The sequence below is a fragment of the Apteryx mantelli genome, chromosome 36 (assembly GCF_036417845.1).
Source record: "Apteryx mantelli isolate bAptMan1 chromosome 36, bAptMan1.hap1, whole genome shotgun sequence".
Taxonomy (NCBI): Eukaryota; Metazoa; Chordata; class Aves; order Apterygiformes; family Apterygidae; genus Apteryx; species Apteryx mantelli.
This window is the reverse complement of record NC_090013.1, coordinates 79760-85817: the sequence shown is the minus strand read 5'-3', so window position 1 is coordinate 85817 and position 6058 is coordinate 79760.

Here is a 6058-nt window from a genome sequence, read left to right as displayed (position 1 = left end):
ACTTGCAGCTATCACAGCAGCCCGAGTGCTTGCTTTTGCAATTCTTGTACACAGGTAGCACTCACTGTCTCCTGAAGAAAACACCACCTGTGTTTCCAAATACACAGAACAACCCACTGAGAAACTGTCAGTGATGAGGGGAAAGGGCCGTTAGGTTAAAAACATTGACGGAAGAAGGGAAGGGATCAGCATCTCAGGCTCCAGCTACCACCCTGTAGTTTTAATGCCCGTTCAGCACCAACGCTTATGCCCCTGAACTACTGAGCCTCCAATATGTTGTTAAGAATTTCATCCAAATTTGCCACAGGTGAAGAGTTACCACAAAACATGGCCACTGTTTTAACAGACTCCTATTCAGAGCAGGGTACTTCATGTCAGGCCAGGAGGAGTGGGTTTGGGGCTGCAGACAGTGAGAGAATGGCAGAAAGGGGCCTGAAGCAGTTGTTATCTGCACTTCTCTCCCTCCACTCTGTTCACTGGTGTGTGGGTATAATGGAGCCTTCTCAAAGATCCCAGCCTTTCTCGAATTTAGCTCGGCAAAACTGAAATGTAAGGTTTTGAGAATTTATTCTGTAAATTAAAAAAAAAAAAAAGAAGAAGAAGCCCTGATTTCCTAAGTTTTTGATATGCTAGAGAAAAATCTATCTCCTGCTTGCATCAATATGTTCTTCAGCCTGGGAGCATCCTTCAGACTGTGGATCGTGATGTAAGCCTTTAAGTCCCAACTATCCCTCTCGTTAGATGTTGTGCCCTAGCTCAGTTACAAACTATGGATTTACTGGGTGGAACCATGTAGCTGGTGTTGTTGATTTTTAAAATCTGTTAATTTTCCCTTCAATCTAGAAATACTGTTAATGATTTAGTGATGAAACTGTGAGATGGGAAGTAGAAAACACATTTATTCAAAGGTTATAGATTGAAGTGAGCAGAACTTGGAGTGTTTTTTTAAGAAATTATTAATGAGAGAAGCATATGGCCAAAAAAAAAGGTGTTATAAACAAACTTGTGCTCAGCAGTGAAGCTCTTCATTTTTCTTCACTAAGTTATAAATAATTAAAAAAATACATCCGTTTTCTCTGTGCAGCATAAAAACATAGTATTGCTTCAAATGTGTTAAAATCACACTACTAAACCTCCTTAATTTTAGTTTCCTTCTCAATATGAGCAAAACCTCTGCTAGCTGAGGTTTTTTGGTGTGTGGAACATAGGAAATCATTGCCAGTTCCTTGGAGTCTTTGTCCAGTCTGGAACCAGTTGTTTGCTCACTTAACTAAGTGAGCAGGAGAACTGTTTTTTGTGTGATGATACAAGCAGAACCCACTGTGAAGCTCACAGCTTCACACATATTTCTGCTCATGCAGCTGTCTGTGGGCAGGTATCAAAGGCTATAACGCAGACTTGAATACAAACGTTATTGTTAGAGCACAGTGGTTAAATGTTGTTCACAAGTTTCTGTGGTTTAAAATACAGAACTAGGGACACAAAAGCATGATGTTTCCTCTAAGTCATCCTCCTCTTCCTCCTCCTCCTCCTCTTCCTCCTCGTCCTGTTTTCTGACTCAGTTTTGTAATCTTGCTTTCTCTCAGGGTTATGATCTGAGTGGAATGTCTGATCTATACCTACTGTGGCAACATACAGAGCTGACCTGCAGGGATCTGCTGCAGGCACACTGTAATTTTTTTGTGGCTTTGGGCTCCCCAAACCCACCGTTTCCCCTTCCTCGACATCTGCTGGAGACTTAAGTAATGCTGCTAAATATCTTCTGCAAAATTTTTCACTGCAGTTGCATTGCAGACTTTGTGGCAGCCAAATCTACTAGCTCTTCTGTCACATTAACTACAGGCAGTCAGGCCTCCAACACTTCACTGGCACGAGTCAGAATTAAGATTTAGCTGACCTTTCTATCATAAACACTTATTTCATTTAAAAAATCATATAATCACAGAGCTACTGCTTTAGCCTCAAATGTTTCAAGTGAATGTTGTGTGCGTGTGAACTCCAACGAGTTCTGTTCAGACAATGGAATTAGCAGTTAATTGAAAAAGAGAGGGCGAATCAGGGTGCATAACTGCAGGGAAGAGCTGCTGACATCAGTCGAATGTCAACATCTGTCTTGATGAGTTTCTCCCATCAAATCTTCCCTGGCCTGTGTCTCAGTTGCTTATGTTCAACAGGTATAATTATCATTACCCGGTTTGTAAAGTGCTTTATTTACAAATAGGAAGTGCTATAAAAAGTGTTTTTGCAGTGTAAAGGCATTTATAGCTAAAAGGGTTGCAACATGGTAAAGCAACCCCCCCCCTTTCTTAAAAAAAAAAAAAAAAAAGCTCATAAATCTAATAAGCACTAACATAGTAAAGGGTGTGGCTCCCTATTTACCAGAAAGTAGAACTCATGGTCCCAAATCCCAGTCTCATCAGCCTGTCTTCTAGACATTCTTCCTGAATTAGTATCTTCCCCCTCCCTTTTTTTTAAAGTAGAGATGGTAAAACCCCAAACTTTCTTTTGCAGATAAAAGGTTCACAAAAGGGACGTCTGAGAATTCTTAAAAAATGGACCATCTTCCGCTGCCAAGATAACAAAGAGTCTTATACAGCACAATACTACCCAGTCTCTTAATCTCCTGAGATACAGTCTCTCCACTTGCTGGTGTAGTCAGATCATCATTTATCATGGAACAGAAAGCAGTGAGACTGCCACAGACATTCCTGGGAGCCCTTGTGCCAGTCCTAGCTCTGCTCGAGGGAGGCCCGTACATCAGAATTTTGGGATGGGTCGTTCAGAATTTTCTTCAGGCCCCCTCAACAGCTGTGACTGGCAAGGCATCTGTGGGAAATCCCTTGAAGCTCAGTTCAGCCCCAAAACAAAGGCCAAAAACCACTGTGCCTTTCTTTTGAGGTGACAGAGAGCAGTTTTCAGATGAGGGTTATCCACTAGATTTAAGTATACCCAAGCTCCCAAGAAAGTTACTGCTGTGCAAAACAGGAATAGAAAGAGCTTTAAGGATTCATTTTCAAATGTTCCAACCCAAGAAAGCCATTGCAGAATAGGATACTACCCTTACTTCCTAAAGGCTAAGTTAACAGTGTCTCTTAGTTATAATAGTGTGTAGCTCCTGCAGATCTCCAAGGGTTGTGTAAGTAAAATATCACAGCAGTTCTGTGGGTCATTATAATTCCCCCCTCTCCAATGCACTAACAAGAAAACATGTTGAGAGGTAAAAGCCTTTTGTATGGGGTTATACAGGAATTCAGTGCTGAGAGAAGTCCTGACACATACCTGCTTACTCCAATAGCCAGACCAAAGTCAAAAACAGGTCCTCAGAGCCTTGCATTTCCATTCTTCGGTTTAACCATCTGAACACAGCACATCTTTATTGGTGAAAAACACAGATGTGTGCAGTTTGCCAGCATAATTGCCGAGCTAAGTAGAAGGGGTCTCATGTCTAAACTTTTCTCATGCTTTCATATATTTTAAAAGCACAGTCTTCCCTAAAGATGAGATCTGAATATGAGTAAACCTTGATGATCACTGACCTCCTGCTGCTCAGCTGCGCAGCTTCTGTAGTAACATGTGCTTTACCTGCACATGGATACCTGTGTCTGTCTATGCTGAGCCCTGTGAGAAAGTGTTCCATTCCTGACTGAACCCTCTGCCATCAAACACAGGGCAATAAATACAGCACTGGTTAGGTTCTCGCAGGTTATGGATTTACCATTGATACTGGTGATAAGGGTTGCTACAGCAGGCTGGATGGCATCCCCAGTCAAAGCAGGATATGTATTCCGGAAGGAAGAGATAGCTTGCAATAAGTCTGCCAGTTTGGCTTCAACAGGGCCTGAAATAACTTCTCCTAAAATTAAGAAGGGAAAAAATATGGGTTTTTGCATGCGTAAACTCTCATCCTCACCTCTCCCAGGGTGAAGTCACTTCAGTACAGCAGCACAGGTGCCCCACTGTTCCTACGTACAAAAGTTCCAGGCAAAACAGAAAATAACAGAGGCTGAAGACTGAAACAAGCAAAAAACCCACCTGCAGTGGTGGGATGGATCTGGACAGTGCCTGGCCTTTAGTCAATAGAGCCAGGAACCCCACTGCGGTTCCCTGCAGCCCTTTGCCCAGGTTCTGCTTCGCTGGCCCAAGTAATGAACGTCCCTGTTCCCCGCTGCGGGAGTGCTGCATATCTTTTGTCACTTTACAGCTGCAGGCCAACCTCTAAGAGAAAAATGCGGTCCCAAGATGAGCGTTCAGCAGGACATTCAGGGAAGGAGAGGAAGCCGGCTGAGCTGAGCAGGCCCAAGCAAGTCTAATTTACATGTAGAGCTGGCATTGTTTGGGGGCTCTCTGTTAACAGCAAACAAGTTGTGAAGCTAAGAGCATCACTGGAGTTATGAGTTTGCTGTGAAGAGTGTTGCTAACCCAACTTGTTCAGCATGCCTGGGGTAAGACAGTCACCGTGAGCTACAGCTTGCGGCTGTGGGTGGAGAAACTAGGATCACAGGGAACTCTGGATAGCTTGGAAAAGAGGGTGGCACTCATTCAGGAAGTTTCTTGCTCCAACAAGTAGTTGAGGGGATTGTTTGTTAATGCATCTTTTATAAAAAAGCTGCCATACTGTACAAGGTTTCTCAAGCAGCACTGAATCTGTTACGTGATAACTGTTTTCTTCATTCTCAATTTAAGTCTATAGTTTGGTTTCAAAGACATTTACTTGGCTGCATTTTGTGGAGCCTGGAGAGCATCCTGGAAGTACAGAGACTATTTGGGGAAATGGGAGAGGAGAACGGGCCGATGTGTAGAACAAGAAGGTACGGTACTTTAGTTGTAGCAGGTTCTATGTTGTGACACATACTTGGACTGCCACCACGACCTAGATCACTTTCAGCTTTCACCTCCATTTGCCTCGTGTTTGGATTCTTCCCCACTGATGAATCTCAGTTCTCTCAGTAGTCATCACAGATACCCTTTCTTTGAGCTAGTTTAAGTCACTCAGTGTTTGCAGGTGCTGTCAATAGCATTTACGGGTTTTTGTGTTGCGTTTGAAGGAAACCTCTGCACTTAGATGCCTAAGTGCTATGAAATTTTATCTATTGGTACAATTCGTTACAGGAAAAGACATTTGCACAATTAACTATCTACACAGAGAGAAGCCATCCTAAATTGTCTGAGGACCATCTAGATTCACTGTTTTAAATATATAATGCAGCAAGAATGATACCCAGGCTTGCTTTTGCCCGCAGTTGGGAAACACTGGCCATAATCTGCTTGTTTTGCAAGCAAATAAATACATTTTTTAAAATTTACCTTTTTTGAAGAGCTCACGGAAGTTCTGAAATTTCCTGTTGATGTTCCTCAGGTGCTCAGTGATGTGGAGTACCTCACTAGCAGAATGGTCCATGTGGCTGGCACAGTCACCGTAGACAGGGCTCTGAACTGAAGCCCGCACAGCACTCAGGGATCTGGAGTCAGATTCATGGTCAGATGTAAGGAGTCTATTGCCTGGTAATCTGCTTGCAATCTGAGCATACCTGGCATTATCCCGAGATTCTGTTTGATTCATGGCAAGACTGAGATGTAGCACCAACTACCGGGCAGTACTGTTCTTTCCAGAACCCAGCAGATGAATTTTTTTCTCAGGCTTGGATTTTGGGTGTCCAGTTCCAAAGTCCTGCGGGCCTTGTGCACAGCTTTCACTCATTGAAATAAAGAAAAGAAGCATTCTGCAAAAAGTCTGGAGATGCAATACAAAATACTTGGAAAAAAATGGAAGGTATGAAATGAATTCTCACATTTTGTTTGCAGTATTTCTTCATTTTCTAAATCAGTAGAGCTGTAACCAGTGCCTTCCGAGAAACTCACAAAGCAAGTTTTAATCATCAAATTTCCTTGCACTCATTTCAGCAAATGGAAACCCAAGGTTAGGGAACTTTTTCTTAGCAAGATTTGGACATCAAAGTAAGCCCTGAATATCCATATGCAATAGCATTGCATTTCTGTATCAGTCTCTCTTATTTAGCATAATATTGCCTACAAGTAAAAACATTGGTTTAGGCGAGTT